At 41.6% G+C, this 17,835-nt stretch overlaps 1 long non-coding RNA gene across 2 annotated transcripts in view; it reads right to left on the minus strand.

Annotated features, from left to right (window-relative positions):
• Window positions 1-12,856: 12,856 nt before the first annotated feature.
• LOC134476052 (uncharacterized) overlaps window positions 12,857-17,835 on the minus strand; it is a 121,457-nt gene continuing 116,478 nt past the window's right edge. Inside the window, exon 5 of one of the 2 annotated variants that reach the window (XR_010047493.1) lies at window positions 12,857-13,630. This is a non-coding gene — a long non-coding RNA (uncharacterized LOC134476052). Of the gene's footprint in view, window positions 13,634-17,835 lie in introns of both variants that reach the window. The other variant, XR_010047492.1, reaches the window with a different exon arrangement.

Raw genomic sequence — 17,835 nt, forward strand, 5'->3', positions numbered from 1 at the left:
TCATGTATATTTTATAATTGGGACAATGAAGGTTTAGCAAGATAAGACAACACACAAGACCTACATGTCGTCCAGCTAGGGACAAAGATTTTTTATAAAGCCTTCCAAGAAACACAGTATTTTCCAAAGTGTAAGATTCATAATCGGTAGTAGTCACAAGCATTAAAGCATCAAATCACTTGGTGAGAAAGTGAGTCTTCTTACACTCATCTCTACAGCAGATTGTATCAAAACGTAAGACTCAATTCGGAATTAGGGCACCTTAATCCCCTTAACACTCATTACACTCCCTTTGTAAGAAAGAGAACAAGCATCAAACACAGATTTCAAGTTCAGACAATAGCTGAAAGATTTGATTTGATTGAGGGTTACTTCTCTTGATTTGAAATTGTTACATTTAATTTCATGATGGATGATAATGGTTTCTAATTTATGCTAATAATGTTAAAGTTTCCTCTTAACACATTTTTACCTTTAAATAGGAATCAATTTAACAAAAATATATGTAAACAGTAATATGGTCCTTTATTTCAAGGCTATAAAAATTATAAACTTGTTTAGGTGAAATAATATAATTTGAGAAGCACTAGTTTATCCCTAACAGTTTTTACATAAAAATCTTTGAATGTAAATCCTGAGTATACCCGTCCTATGATTATGTTATAGTACATAGCAAAAGGGATTTTGATGTCTCCATCAGGCGGCTTTGAGTCAATCAAAAGGGAGATGGCGGTGGAGGGGCCTCACTTAAGAAGGAGGCCCAGAGACATGACAAGTAGCAGCAGCTAATCTGCAGACTTAGCAGGAGTGCACTGTCATATTGTGAGAAAGCACGTGGCAAGGAACTAAAAGCAGCATCAGCAAAAGCAGGCAAGAAACACAATAAGAATCTAAGTCACACGGCCACATGGAGATTGGATTGGCCAAAATGGGTGTGCTTGAAAGAGAACTCCAAGTTTCAGGTGAGGCTGCAGTACTGGCTGAAACCTGCATTTCAGCCTGATGAGACTTCGAGCAGAGGACCTAGATACAGATATCAGGTTTCTGATCCATAGAAAGACTTGAATGTATACGTATATACGTGTATATCAGATATATGCTTACTGTGTGTATATATAGACATATATGTATACATTCAAAATGAATTTGAGAAAAATTTATAAAACAATTGAGAGAATTAATTGGAAGAAAGCATTATGGTATTATACAACTTCAGATGCTATAGAAACTCTACTGATTGCACTAATAGTAAATAGTAATAGATAGCTACCAAAAGAAAGCGTTCAGCATTCGTATGCCAAAGAGAATCAGTTTTCCAAGGAGTATCATGAGTCTTCCAGGCCAGTGCTTTCTACACCTCACTGCACAAACAAATCTCTGAAATATCACACAATGCACAGACTCTGATTCAGTAGGTGTGGTTTGGGAACTGAGAGTCTGTACATCTACAGGCTCCCTCGTGGTGCTGACACTGTCACTGAGATTAATTGGAAGTTTGTCCCTCTTCTTCCCAATACAACTTAAGTGACAGTAAACACTTCCTAACTGGCTTTGAAGAGTTAGCAAGGTGATGCTATCACTTTCCTATTGTCCAGCACAGCCAAAGATCACCCTGCCTTCATGGGCCCTCAGTTACTGAAGGGGACTAGGATTTAGCCATCAAAGACTGCAGATAACCAAGATTGGAATTCACAGGCAACTCCTGTGACACAGGGTGGGGGGGGGATCACCATGAGACCGGAAGTTCTGTTGAAAATTACGCCCAAGATTTGCACCCTAATCTAAACTCTATTCAAACTTCTGAGACTGTGAAATTAGGTTGGAAGTCTCCACATTTATTATATGATTCCTGGTATTTCCTGTTTCCAGTCCAGCTGGCTGTATCTTAAGTATAGCTCTCTTGTGGTTTTTTGTATTTCCACTTACCCATCCCAGCTAGAATCATGAACAGTAAAACAGCAGGTAAAAGATACAAAGTTTAAAACAAATATCATGGGAAATTTCATTTATTTTACCTCCAAAGAGATTTCATTTAGTTTTCACTGCTGTGAAGGATTTCCTCAATTACATAAAATTATGAGCCTGGTATTTATTCCTGTCCCTTCTTACCCTCTAATAATATCTTTGATTTATAATATTGGGCTGAATTCTACACACAGAGGCTAGAACTGGAGAAATTCTGGAAGTTAACTGCCTGGTCCACTTTTGGTAAACCAACTACTATTGTATGCAAATAAATTCATTGATTTAAAAGACATCTGCCATAAATGGATAGTTCTATTGATTAGTGAAAAAGCTTTAGTGCTCATACTGACTGAGGAGGAGCAGAAAGGAGCTGGAGAAATAACAATCTGGGCAAAACCAGGAAAGCAGGAAATTACGGTTTGTAAAGAGGTTAAAGATTTAGACGACAAAAATAATAGGCTTCTCTAGAAGCCAGACAAACTATTGAATCCAGGAGCTGAGTCAGGCAGGGAAGATGTATCTAGACCCAAAGAAAGAAAAATAGGAAAATTTATCTTCAGAAGAGAAACCACCCCCAATCCTAGAGATTACCAAATAGTGTCAAAATGTAAATTATCCACATTGCTTGTCCAGGTCCATCAAGTATTTAGCACAACCCTGGTTCTGTTGAAAGTGTGGATTTCGTGGCAAAGAGAGAACCAGAGAATGAAAAGGCACTGCATTGAGAATTAGTGGCAGATCCAGGGTTGCATTCCCTTATTCCTGGTCAAAACCTTGGGTAGTGACAGCCAGGAATTTGGATACCAAGATCCAAACTAGAGATATCTCCTGGTGCCTCTTTCCTGAAAGTTTTCTCCTTTGGTTCTGAGACAACCATAGCACTTTAATCTCCTCTGGATACTCAGGAGCTGAGCATAGGTAATGAAAGCAAATGCTAAAGGATTCTTTGGCTGAGAGATTAGGGAATGGGGCAAATTGTCTCCCAAAGTACTCACATTGCGCTTTGTAATAATCCTACTTGCAGTGAAGAGGCAGAAGTGAATGTATACAAATGATCACATCTATACACAAAGATAGACCCTACAAAAGACTCAGAGAGTATGTGTAGCACCTCAGAACTATGTGTGTACATATGTGTGGTGGGGGGTGTGGGTGTGTACTTAGAAGTATGTGTTCACTTTTGTGAACCAATTAAAATAGACCGAGATGGTACTCCAAGGAGAAAGTCATAATACTAGGAAAGACCAAGTCTCAAGGCAAGACACCTAAAGCACAGGAAAGGTAGGTCAGTGACTGCAAAGGGGGCCTGAAGTGACTGGCTCCTGCTTAGGTGAAAGGTTTGACATTTGCAATAAGTAAACCAGATTCTTGATTGTAAATTTCCCATATGAAAAAAATAAAAGTCCCATTAACAATGTCAACGTCAGTTCCTGAGAAACGTCCTCTTTCCAACTATTTGCCAACAGTTCCCTCTCTACAGGATGCCCTGTCCTACCCATCAGAGGGGGCTTGCCCTCTGCCAGCACTGCATCATCCAGCAAGGACACCAGCCTCTGGACCCTGTCCTCCCCTGCTCTGCTCTGTACCTTAGGGCTGGACCAGTCAAGGCACACTTCTAGATCCCCTCACCATTGATTTCTGGTTTGGCTGGGCAGGAGAAAGGAAGAAGCTGGGATATTCTTCCTGTCTCTGCCCTGAGTAGTTTCTCTGACACATGGTGCTTCTCCTGCATTGCTCCAACACCCGTCAGGGGGGCCTTCCTAGGATTAGGAAGCAGCTCCCCAAGCAGCCCTTAAGGTCAGCGAGCGTCACTTCTCTTTTCTGTTTCCCAGCCCTGGTCATGATAGTGGCTTTATGTGGTGTCCATCTTTGAATTGCCTCATCGTCCCCTTTTTTAGTTCTTCCAAAAAACTCTCTTGTTCAGTATCTGTAGCAAATTCTATTCAACCACCTGGATTGGGTTCATTTTTCTTGACAAACTATAATGGAAGCAATATTCTTACTTGTTTTACAACTCTCTCTGAGAGGAGGAACATACATATACCCAATGCTTATTTTGCCAGATCTTCATTGCTGTCATAGACATGACACACTACCTATTATGACTGGTGTCTAGCCTCATGCACTCACAGTTGGGGCTTTTTCAGAGGTGGCTGAATCTAGAGTATGTGATTGACTCATGGTGCAATGCTAGGCTTAAGGGTGCTAGGATTATGGGTAAGTGATTACTAAACCACTCCACCAATTGGTTTGGCACCACCCAAATCCCAGTAGCCTAGATATAAAAGGAACAGAAAGAAGCTACCAAGGTTCCTTGCTATGTTGCTAGGTTGTGCTCTCCATAAACTATTTCTCCTCTGCAATGCCCCTCTGCCATGCCAGTCGTCTACTATAGACTGAAACCTCTCTAAACTGTGAACCAAATAAACCTTTCCTCCTTGACTTTGTGTGTTGAGTATTTGGTCTCAGCAACAAGAAAAGCAACTAACACTCTACCCAAGAGATGGAAAATCCCACAAAAACACATTTGCCTGTTTTATCAAAGTTCTACCTCCTGAATCCAGATTGCAAATGAAGGATGATGTCAAAAATGTTCCAAAGCTTCTAAAGGCCAAAGATGATACTGATTTTCTACCACATATATCTGAGCCTATAATTAAGCCTCCAAATAGAAGCAGCAAGAGGAGACACTCCAGATTTGAAACCCAATTCCTAGAACCAACACAGCCCCCACAAAGAATCCAGGTCATCTACACGAGGCAATGAATCCAATCCTCAAAAGTCAGTTCTGAAGAGCAACATCTCCTGACCCTAGAATCAGGCCCCCAAGGGCTGCCATGTCTCTTCACACTGCTTAGAACTTGGATAGTACACTGGATCTCAAAGACATTTGCAGACATGAACCAATTATCTTGTCCTTGGCCCAATGTCAGGCTATGCTATCAAGATTTGACCAACTCTTTGTACTCTCTGTAGTCTGTAGGAATGTAGTGTCTGTTTCGCTCAAAACTGAAGCCAAGCTGAGACCTTCGGCAGAAGGAAGCCTTGATGATTTAATATTTAATACAAACATCCTGTTCTCATAAACCAATCCTCTTTAAAAGAAAAAAAATATCATTAGAACACAGCTGAGGAAAAAGGTTATAAACTCTGAAAAGAGCAAAATAGTTAGTGTTTGGAGCTTTTAAAGTAATTCAACAGACATACAGTTACGCAGCTGTGGTAACTTGAGGGGGCAGGATTTGCATCATCTCCTTTCATCTGCCTCTGGGTGTCTATTATTGAAGGTTTATGTTTTGTTTATGCTCGCCGTGATGTACAGATATTTGCTTCTCTTTTTGAATTTCCTCCCTTTTGCATCCCCTCCTCCACTTTCTGGCCTTTCAGGAGCTGATGAAGAGTGAGAGACAGATGAGTCTGAGAAAACAAAGCTGTCTGTTTAAAACAAAATCGGGCACAATGTAGGAAGCTGCAATCCGAGCCTCCCCGCCCTGCCCTTTTCCTAACCTAATCCCTGACCTTCAGGGACCACCCTCTCTCAAGCCCTTCCTCTCCGCCTCCTCTATGAGTCATGCTTCAAAACTGGCCCTCCAAGATGGAAATCAAGGCAGCTGGCTACAAATGCCAGAATCTCACTGTGGCAAAAAAAAAAAAAAAAAAAAAATCTCCAGTTTTCATCAGACTTCTGAGCGTTAGACAACTGGAGAACAACCAAGACCCACCAAACACTATTTGCCATCTGGTCCTTATTTAAAAGCCAACCACATGGCATTTGCCCTTCTCCTTGACTGACATGTTCAGTCACGAACCAGCCCTGGTTTACCCATCTTGCTTGTCCATGGGACTTTTATGTAAGTATATTTTTGGCATTGAAAATGTTCATAAATATCTACCACATAATGGAGTCATGTGATGATCCCTATAAGATAAAGGGTCAGCTCTAATAAAATCCTGCTCCGATCAAAGATGGGAAAAAATGGAGACAATTTACTTGAGTTTTGAATGGCATTAGCCATCAACAAGTCCTTATTTCATGGTGGGAATTTGGTGATTAAAGTTTCCACTGGAGACTTAAGCACTGTTAATGGTTGACATTTAGTAAAGAAAAAAAAAAAAAACAGAGGTTTATAAGAATCCCAAAAAAGTTCCCTCCCACAGAGTCCCATGCCTGGGATTTCATTAAATAATGTATTGAAATCATACTCTCACTTAAAGTCTTGACTCCAGTGACCTCAGTTTTCAATGATTCCTTATTTCTTGAACCCTTGTTCCATGTGTTATCTGTTCATTGTGTATATGTGGATGTAGATGTAATATATGTCTCTCATGTTATGTGGTTTTAAAGTGTTATATAACACTTTAAGCATTTATATAAGCATTATGAACTGCTTCATCTTTTCAGATGACCTTGGGAAACACCAAATCTGAGACAAGATGAGGAGACAGCTAGATGATTGGAGAAGTGACCTTGAAACCAAGCGTAAGAGCACAAGGAGAATGGCACAAGGACAGAGGAAAAGGTAACACAAGGATACAAGGGTGCTGCTACCGATAATGAGGTCCACTTCTAAAGAGTACAGTAAATACAACTAGAAATTCCATTTGACCCAGCTATTCCCCTTCCCAAAAGAGTTAAAGTCACCATATTGCAGTGATCTGTGAACACCCATGTTCACAGCAGCACAATGCTTAATAGCTAAATGTTGGAAGAAGCCTAAATGTCCACCAACAAATGAATGGATAAGATACTATGGCACTTACACACAATCGAGTACTACACTGCTAGAAAGAAAGATAAACTTGAGTCGTTTGTAGGAAAATGGATCCATCTAATGTTAAGTGAAATAAAGAAGACACACAAACTTAAATATCACATGACTTCTCTTATATAAGAAACCCAAAATATAAATGAAGAGCAAAATAAAAAATAATAGCAAATAGGGAGCTAGATCTGTCTCAAAGGGGAAGGAGATCAAGAGACAGGGGAGATAATAAAAAGAGTTAAGATGCACTATGTATGTGTACCGATTCCACATGAGTAATGCAAACATTATGTGCTACTAGTACGTGCTAGTAAAGTAAAAAAAAAAAAAACCCAAGAGAACCCCACTGAAACTGTCTAGCTGCAAGGCAGGAAGCTGAATGTGAACCACCAAACTGTATCCTCCACTAATGGAACAGATCCCAGTGGTACTGATGCCGTAGGTCCTTCTCTCTGGGTCTTATCACACCAGAACCATATGCCCTGCCCAGAACAGTTCCTCAAACTGGGCAGGAAATGAGATAGATGTTTCCGATAGAAACAAGTTCAGGATGAAGCAATCGTGCATCATGTATGCCCAATCCCATCTTTTCTCTTCTTACTTTTATGTTGTCATTCTTCTACCCTACATTTTTCATATCTATGAAAAAAATATTTCAATTGTGACAAAAAAAGTATTTGCATTTAGAATACAAAGCCTTTCATTTACAACTTTAAACTGACATTGGGCAGGTCAAAAGCCTTTCTGGGTTTTGTTTCCAAAACTTACAAGACGCTTTCAGTTGAGGGTCATATAAAAATAAGCATGCATCTGTGTGTGAATGGGTCCTGTGAAGATGCCTATGTGGTGAGGGAGCTTCTCCTCTCCATCCCAATAGACAGATGCTTTCTAAAGTTCTGAGCACTTTTCACTGCCAGGGAACCACAGGATAGAGAATCACTACAGCGACAGATCAGAATGCCCTGCTTGCTGGCAAACCCTGAGTCTTTTCACAGCTTCCAGCATTAATGTGCATCTTCCCAGAAGAGTGGATCTCACCAGTCCCTTCCGATAAGAAAATACAAAGCAATGCAAATCAATTGTTTACCCAACTACGTCTTTTGCTATTATACTGTGTCCACTGTATGAGTTAGGACTTATTTTCATATAACAAACCATTCCCAGATTTATATCTTTAAACAATAATCACTATTTTACACAGCTGCAGATAGATGAGTAGAAGGAGGGGCAGATGGGTGATATGTGATGAAACAAATACACTAAAAGATTACATGGTAGATACATATTTTATTTAAAAATGTTGCCTGGCAAGCATGAGGTTCTGAGTTTGATTCCCAGTAACAACAACAACAACAACAACAACAAAAAAAACTACCTAACTTCTGGGCCAGGGATATAGCTCAGCAGCACAGTGCCTGCCTGGCAAGTGCAAGGTCATGAGTTCAATCCCCAGTATTTAAAAAAAAAATGTTGAAAGTAACTAAGTATTTATTCAACTCACATACACATAGGTTCCTCTACGCTTGGATGTGACAAGGATGTGACCTTCTGGTGTGACAATCCATTGGGGACTGAGTAGACCCTGGGCGCCCTTGCCTGTGTTGGCTTTCCTCTATGCTTCGTTCCACTATGATCTAAGAAGAGCTTATTCACACGCTGGTCCCAGGAACCCTGGAAGGCAAGAGGAAATGGGCAAGGCTTATTGAGTTCTTGGCTGGAGGATGTGACACTATCACTTTCTTCACACTGTTGGCCAAAGCAACTCATAAGGCCGGCCCAAGATTCAAGGGAAGGGAAACAAACAAGAAGGGCACAGTCCACTCTGCTGAGTGCAATCTACTCTGTATCCACTCTGGCTACTAATTGTTGCTCCCATAAAGCAATGGGGTCCTGCCAGACAGACTTATAAACTCACCGAATTTTGATTATTCATCGGCAATCCTCTGCTTGGAATTCAAAGATGTAAATCTTCAGATCCTAGGAGAGAGAGAATTATTTAAACCCCATACAGCAGTCATGCCTGTGTATTACAGTTTCTCTTTCCACTGTTTCAGTTATCTACAGTCAGCTGCCATCTGAAAATATTAAACTAGAATTTCAGAAATAATTTATACATTTTGAATAATTTTTTGATCATTGATCAATTGTATCATTATAATTGTTCTTATTTTTAATCTGTTAGTTTTTTCCTGATTGTGCCTAGTTTATAAATTAAACTTTCTCATAGATGGAAAAACTGCATAGTTTTATAGAGGCTCCAGTACTGTGCACAGTTTTAGGCATGCACTGGGCGTCTCTGAATGTATCCCTTGCAGACAAGGAGGATCTACTGCATATTGGCCAGGCCAGGCTTCAGGCAGGCAAAGTAGTAACCGTACTCCAAAGCCCTGGTCAGGAAGGGATGCTCACGTTCAGGCTTGGGTCCTGCTCTCCCAGCCATTCCACCATGCAGACCCATGGCCTTCCCTGAGCCCGTGGGTCTGCCTGTGCAACCCTTTCCCAGTGATTCTCACAGACCACACCACTGACTCATTTTCTTCCCCCAATGCTCGGGGATGCCCTTTGTAAATGAAGAGCTCACTGGCCTGGTGCTCTCGGAGCCTGTGCTCCCTCTGCCCAACAAAGAAGTCAGGCAGAGTTCTTTGAGTCAGTCATATGCCGTCTCCTGGTTCTCCTGGTGTTCAGAAGAATTAGACTCAGATGAGCACACAGTCTTGGGCCAGAGAATATACCTTCTCTTTGTACTGAGTCCTGCAGACATGCTTGGGGTGGAACCTCCAACATCATTAGTATCATCCACGCAAACAAGTGGCTCTGACAGTTGAAAACAGATGATGCCAAGCACAACACTTAAAAAACCAGGAAGCCCAAGAAACTGTGCCCCCTTCAAAGTGGAGCCATATGGAGGGTCTTTCAGCAACCTTATGTTACAAGTCTCAGTAAAGAGAAGCAGACAGTGAGAAAAGTTTCCCAACTTGGACCATTGAGCCACTGAGTAAGCAAGCTGTGAACTCCCGTCGTAAGTTGTTAGCCACTTGCCAAAGTCAAAGTCTATGGGATCCATTCCTTTTCAATTAGCCTTTTCATTACATCATGAGTACCTTCCCTCTACTGCAATGCAGAAAGGTATATTTTATGGCATTTGTGGATCACAATGTTAGATTAAGGATGACAAGGAGAGCTGCCTAGCATTCTTCAGAGCTGAAGATAGGAGAGTTGGAGCTCGGAGCTGAGAGGGGTGGGAGTTAGACGCTAGGGGAAAACAAACACTTTTAGCTCAGCATGAATGAAATCAGACTCCTTGCCTGGTTCTGTTTTAAATGAAAGATATTAATATAGACTGTAACCAGACATCCTTAGTTTATAAATAATAATAATATGGGAGAGAGCTGGGAGGTGAAATTTTTGCCACAATGACTCATTTTATGTCAAATCATAGGTCAGATGGTGCCAGAAATTCAAGTCACATCCACCCTAAGCACAAGACAGATACATCTGTCCACTGGGTCTCCGTTTAGTCTCTAAGAGTAAAGACCCTTTGCGGTAACTCCCTGAGCTTTACACTCACCTTGGTTCCTTTACCTGCAAAAAATTAAAAAGTAAAAATTTTTGTAAAAGACAGACTACAGCGCTTCCTCCTTGTGGCTGCTGCTGCTAGCATTTTGGGACCCCAAGCCCACATCCAGCACTTGCCCTCACCATGCAGTGTCCGGTCAGGTACCGTTTCTGGTGCTGAATCTGCATTGCTCTAAACTCTGTTCCATGAAGGAGGAAGAGGAAACTGAGCCCTCCATCAGTGAGGAGATAGGCCAAATTGTGGGCTATTCACAGTGGGGTTCAGGGAAGGCGGAGCCTCAGACCCCATACAATCCCTACTCAATCCGAAACACTTGGAGATTTTGTTCCAATGAGAATGAGATTTTGTGGCTGAACAAAATCCCCAGGTGATTCACAGCCATGATAAAGTTTAAAATTGCAGTGCCCACAGTTATGAAACCACTAAATGTCAAAGCCCAGAGACAAATTCAACTGCATCCTACACCTTTTCTTTTCTCCATCATTAGTTTATGTTTGCTGTACACTTTCCCCACCCCTATCGCATCCTTGATTCCTCCTTTCAGAAGAGCTGGCCTGGACTTAACTCTTCTTATTAGCTGTGGTCAGACTCTCAGCTATCACTGTAAAAACTACCAGAATAATTCCCTGGGTGGCATGCATCCTGCCCCCAACCCTAAGGAGTAAAATTCATCTTTAAATTAGCAGCATTGCCCTTGGCTTTGAAAATAATAAAACAATTTTTGCAATGACTTTCAAGGATAAGACCCAAACCTGGAAGAGATAAAGAGAGGATTTGGTTTGTCTCTAAAAAGATTTATAAAATTCTTTGGTTGATGATGTGGCAGCAAGGAGCCACGGAAGGCGTAGGAAGGACTTTCTACAAGGGTTATAGGCCCTGGCTCCTCTTTCAATGCTTTGGCTTAGGAGACATCAGAGGGGACCCCCACTTTGCTGTGAGCAGTGAGGATGTGGAGACCCCAGGCAGGCCAGAGCCCATTAGTGGAGTTGCTCGGGAATCATAAACGCAGGGCTCTCTCGATCTGTTTTCCAAGACGAACTGTACATAAAGCCTGTGTGGGGTAGCAGATGATAGCACGCTTGAGGCTTTTAGCAATTGATGTTTACAGACGATAATGGAAACCACAAGTTTCTTCTTTAACTGGAGTCAGTATGCATTCCTTCAACCCACGGGCAAATTGGAATAGGAGGGGCTCACAGTGAGTCGTCATTTCACATTTTTAACAGCTTAATGAGCATCTAGAAATGCTGTATTAGCCAGCAAAAATACAGCCCCCCGCCCCATCACCACCACTAAATTCAGCAGTGACCGTATTTGGATATGCAACCTCTTAAGCATCTCCTTTAAGTGACTCCCTTATAGAAGGGAAGGGGCTAATGTGCCCACCACAGAGTTATGTACAAAATCATAGGCAAGGCTCTACAACTTCAGGTTACTACGGTTCCCTTGATTGTGTTCCATGTTTGAGAGAGTAATAGCATGATTTCTCCAAGGTTCCATGAAGCCTTGGGAAAGACTGGCCCAAGGTTCTTGGAAAAGAAGACAAACTTCTCAGCTCTGGGAAGAAGTTCTCTCAGCCCAGAATCGGGTGCTAATAGACAGATGGTAAGTGGAGGAGAGGGGTCTAAAGCCACAGCTGTGTGCTCCTGCGTGTCTCAAATCCGTGTGTGTGAGCACTGCAGTGTTTCACATCTTCTAAAACAACAAGTTCTGTGAAACCTGGGCAACTACGGTATCCCTGACCCTCTGGCATGTTCAGAGATCATCTCACGATGTGTGTACAATAGTGGGAATACACACACATATCGTGTACACTTATTTTAACGCTATACTAAGTCATTAGTTTTTCAATAACTTTTGACAATGGGAAGGGGAAGAGACTGAGGTTTTTTTTTTCAGATTATGTCCTGAGCCCCAAATAAATCTGTTTTGTCTTTTTACTTTTCTTTTTCCATTTCTTCTTATAGGCCAATGCTGGCTCCCAAGCCAACTGTAAAATCTAAACAATGCCAAGTGCCCTGGGCACTAGTGTTTGCATCTTTCAGATAAACTGCTAATTCTATATGCAGTTAATAGAGACTATTAGGGTCACCCAGTCTCATAAGACATCTGTGAGATTTTCTTGAATTTATAAAAAATAAATGTAAATACAGTCATGCCTTGGTACCCAAGAGAGGTTAGTTCCTAGAACCCCAAGATAGCAAAACACACGAATGTTCAACTCTTTGACATGAAACTGCATATCACCTCCTCAATCCTCTCCTATACTTAAAAACAACTGTAGATTACTGATAATACCTAGTGTATGTAGGGGCTGGGGATTCAGCTCAGCAGCATAAGCGCCTGCCTTGCAAGCAGGCAGTCGTGAGTTCGATTCCTGGTACCGATAAAAACAAAAAGACCAAAAAAGAAAGAAAGAAAGAAAGAAAGAAAGAAAGAAAGAAAGAAAGAAAGAAAGAAAGAAAGAAAGAAAAAGAAAATACCTAGGGCATGCAAATGCTTGTTAGACCTTGTTGTCAAGGAATTGTGATAAGAAAAAAGTCTGCACGTATTCAATACCGATACAATTTTTATTTTCCATCTGCTGCTGGTTGTTTCAGCCTGAAAATGAAGAGGCCAAGGGATCAGAGGGCCAACCCTGTAGCATTTGCAAAACAGCAGCAGGTCCACAACCTTGAGATCCCCTGGATTTTTTCATATCCCTACAGATTAGCTTTAAAAACAACCTGCCACTGCTGAGCCATGACTCATTTCAGAATTGAATTGTCAGCAACTGTAGAATTTGTAACAGTTGAGGGAAATATTCCTGTCATGCAAACCTGTGTCAATTAGATGGAGGTCCAGCTCAACAGAAGCAGTAATGTTTTTGATTAATAATGATAAAGGGACTAAAAATGTAAATGTATGTTTATATGTGATTGTGCCAGGTAAGTTCCTCCAAATAAAGCTGGTTCAATGCTGTTCTTTCAACTTTTTACAACGAGGTCATCTCTGCCCTGGAAGCCGATGGTCTTGTCAGAACAGGTTATGGCTCAGCACAGTCTCTGAGGACTCCCTCGGGACAGTCTCACCACTGCTGTAAGCTTGGGTTTTACTTCTCTTTTCTTTTCTTTGAGCAAGAGCTAAAGCAGTCTGTGAACGGTGGAGCTCAGAAGCAGCAGTTGGGTGTGGACAGCAGAACCTTGGCAGCCCGTTTCACTGGCTCCTTTATTCTGGCGGCATTGTGCTGAGAATTGCTTGTGTAGAACGCAGAACACTGGACAGAGCAGGGGGGACTGACAGCGGAGGATTTCCCACAGCGCTGGGGACAGAGGCTTTCTGCACACTGCTGGGCAACAGAGAGATGAATGCATCAGAAGTTAACTAACATTGCATCAGTAAGGAAAACACCAAACGACTATGCAAAAGGCTAAAGACAGATGGACTTCATTTGGATAATGATTGGAAAGCTGATTGTAAAACAGTTTTGAGGCAACTGAGAAAAACTACACATGACTGTGCATTTGATGTTACAGAATGCATGTGGATTTTGTTGCACGATAGTGGTTTTGTGCTGATGCTATAAAATGTGTAATGCTAGTGTCCTCTCGTTTCATCTATGTTGTTGTAAATGGCAGAATCTCTTTTTAAAGGTCAAATAATATTCCATTATATACATGTGTTTCTTAATTTCCCTATCTGTAAGGACTATCATTAATACTGGATTGCATTGTGGAGATTTGCTAAGAGAGTAGATTCTGGATGTTCTTACCACAAAAAATAAACAACTGTAAGGTGGTTAATGTGTTCATTTGCTTGGCCATAGTAATCACTTCAGAATGTGTGTATATATACACACAGATCTATATTTATTAAAATAATAACTATTTTTGAAAATGTCTATTAGAAATGCATAATGTAGTACTTACAAATGAAATTGCTAGGATTTGCTTTCAAGCTTGCAAAAAAGAGGGAGATGGAGCCCAGATGGATAGAACAGGAGAGATAATGAGACAGTGATTGCAGGAGGGAGGTGACAGACCCAAAGCTTCACTATATTTTTCCTCTGCAATCCTCAGTGTTTGAATACACCCTTCAAAGTTAACCTAATCTGGCAAACCTTTCCAAACACTCACAAAACAATACCTGCCCGCCTGCCAGCACTTTCACCACCCCTACCTAGCCTTAGGCTGGGAGCAGGATGGACCCCCCACCCAAAATCTGGTTGGATGAAAAGAATAACAGTGTCTCCACATATCCAGAGAGTAGGAGGGTCCAGAAGCATTTAGTGTTCCCAGCAGGAGGTTTTGGAGGAAGGTGGACATAGAGGAGTAGCACTGTTCCACCCTGCTGCACCGTACTGCTCCGCCCTATACGTGCAGCTGGGTGAGGGTGAATATTTTGTACTTCTAGTTAGAACTTCCTTCCCAAGCAACCTGCCTGCCTCCTGACACCACTCCTCCCATCTTCCTGTCTTGGAGACAAAATCAATTCTTAAATTCTTTAGTGATGTCCTTTTCTACTCACCTTTCCAAATGAAATGAAACACACCATCATATAGCAAGGCAGAGAGAACTTTAAACAAGGAGGCTCATTATTCCCCTCCACACACCAGGGAAGGGCATAAACAAATAAACACAATATTGCTCATGGGAAGTCAATGCAGGAGAGGCCTGCTTTTCACCAGTCAGTGACCTGTAAATTAAATGCCCAGAGCCTCAGTCTCATCTGGTCCTGATTTTCAATCAGCAGTAAACTGATATGTGGTGGGGTTTTTTCTCTCACTTTCATTATAACTTGTTTTCATCTAGTTTATATTTCCAAATGTACTGGTTTTCAAGCCTGAACTGTCACATTAAAACACACACATAGGCCTTCAGAATATATAAGCTAGCTGACTCAGTGGCAAAGAGGCGCCAAGCCTTTGGTTTATAGGAACTCGCTGAAGATTTTTTTGTCTGAATTAATTATGGTGGGAGTCGTCGTGTTGTCAGGTGGGGGGGGGGGAATGTGAAGGGGTCCTGTGTGGGGTGATGCACTGAGCAGGGACAGAAGTGAATAAAGAGCCCTGCAGGGACTTGTGCAGATGGGCCCATCAGACTCATGCTAGTGAGCGCAGAGGGACTTGGGAGAGAGGAAGGCTGGGCACAGATGTCACCAGTCTCAGCAGCGATCTGCACACCTGGCAGATGGTAGAGGAGAAGGCTCACTCTCCTGACCAGTGAGAGTGAGTGAGACTCGTGTGTCACACCCAGAATGGAGCAGCCCAAACCCTTCCCTCTGATTCATTCTCAAAAAGATGAATCAGCACAGGGAATGAGCACATTGAGGAGTATTGGGAATCTTCCAGGCACCCAGGCTGCCATGCATGAACAGCACACACTCCTGCTGCAGGGTGTACACCGGCCAGGCAACGCTAGGGCCCTGCCAGCACCCACCCTACCTCCCAAGCAACGCCTACCCCCAAATCCCTAACTCCCAAACTCCTGAACCCTAATTCCTGCCTCCAACCTCTCAGGGCTCATTCCATGGGGCAGGCGCCTCCTCCCTCCAGCTCTCTCCTCTACATCAGGACCCTCTCCCTTCCCTGCTACAGGGAGGCACTGGACACAGGGATGGGGCTCTAGCAACTGAGGGTCTCAGACACCTCATGAGCCCAGAAGATGTCATGGTAAATTTGGGCTCATCATAATGCCACCCCCATTTCCTACAGATCCTATACACAGTTCAAAGATGAATTTTTGTTTCATATAAATGATCCAGAATCTAAATCCAAACATACTTTTTTCCTCCAAGTTTAACTGTTCATGTAGCAACATTAAAAAAATAAATGTTTTGAAATATTGGCCTTTACCATCTTTCTCTGAATTCTCTTCCTTCCTGTCTGATTCTGAGACTTTCTTTCTTTTTCTCTCTACCTCTTTTCCTAAGGTTCTTTCCATGTGAGGCGTGGCCCTCTCCCTTGTGAGAATGCTTTAAATCTTTATTTTCTGCCCTCTTCTAGAAACTTCTATTTCTATCTGACGTTAAATCAGAAGTCAACACATTTTGCCTGACTACTGTTTTTTACCAAATGTCTTTAATAGTCTGAACATCCTCTTCCTCTGTTATCACCACTTTCTTTACATACATGTGTACACATGCGCACTCACACACATACCTGTGTCTCCCCACACCCTTGTCCCTGCTATCTTGACTTATAAAAGCCTTGGAGAGTATGCACCATGCAGAAATAACCTAAATACCACGTTAAGGATGTTTACTTCACTTAGAAAGTACAAAACCAAAAAGAAAAACATATACCAGACATCAAGAACACAATTTCCTTATAATAAGTACAACTGATGAAGTTTCAGCCTCTGTTGGACATTGTGCTGTAAAGGAATTGTCTCAAAACAATGTTTTGCTCCATACAAAGTCAGCCAGGGAGAAACCTGTCTAACATAGCAAATGGTTACAGAGAAAAGTGTTCTCAGTTTGGAATTCAGGAGGGCTGGGCTTGAGTTCTGTCCCATTCTGTTTGAGTTACTATACCATAACAACCTGTGTAGTTTATAAACAACAAAAATACATTTTCCATACTTCCAAAGGTTGAGAAATTCAAGATAAAGTTGCCAGCAGATCCAGCATCTGGTGAGGGCCCACTTTTCAGTTCAGAGATGGCTCCTTCTTGCTGTCCCCTCACATAATAGAAAGAGCAAGGAAGACATTAATCTAATTCTTAAATGGCCTATCCTCATGACTTTCTCCATGAGCTCAAGTCCCTGACCACATAACACTGGTGATTAGGTTTCAACATCTGAGTCTTCAGGAAAACACATGCATTCAGACAATAGCAGACTCTACCAATCCAACATGTACTCCCTTCATAATGTTTACTTTAATTGCATCAAAATGCACATTATTTGAAAGATGTATTAAATTTACCATGTTAATCATTTTCAAATGCATAGCTCAGTATTATCAATTACATTTGCATTGCCGTAATGAGATGAGATCTGGCGCTCATTTTATTTTCTGTGGAAATTCCAGTTTTTTCAGAAGGAATTACTGAAAAGTCTATCCTTTCTCCATTGAATTATTTGCTCACTCGGACAAAATTCAATAGTCCATGTATACAACAAGTGATCAAATTAAACAGGGAATGTTTATGTTTTAAAAATTTATTACAATAAAAGACACATTACCTTTAGCCTCCTTGAAGTAATCACCCTCTCGCCACAGTTCTTCCATAGTCATTGCCACTCTCTGAAGCAGTTCTGGTAGTACTCTTTCATGTGTGTATTTACGAGGCACGATCAAAAATATGGTCAATGCAGCTGCCAAATATCATTCAACAAAAAGATAGGCTTGTAAAAAAATATCATGATGTATCCTCAATCACCAGATCTGGCACCGTGTGACTCCTGCTTCTTCCCCAAAGTCAAAATGACTATGAAAAGTAAATGTTTTCAATCATTTCAGAACATCAACGCAGCCGTGACAGGGCAACTAAAGACACGAATGAGAACTTTTAGATGTTCTGCAGAGAAGTGACAAAAACAATGGGCT

Source organism: Cavia porcellus, unplaced genomic scaffold (assembly GCF_034190915.1).
Source record: "Cavia porcellus strain 051 isolate PalLab524CR breed Dunkin Hartley unplaced genomic scaffold, mCavPor4.1 scaffold_5, whole genome shotgun sequence".
Lineage (NCBI taxonomy): Eukaryota > Metazoa > Chordata > Mammalia > Rodentia > Caviidae > Cavia > Cavia porcellus.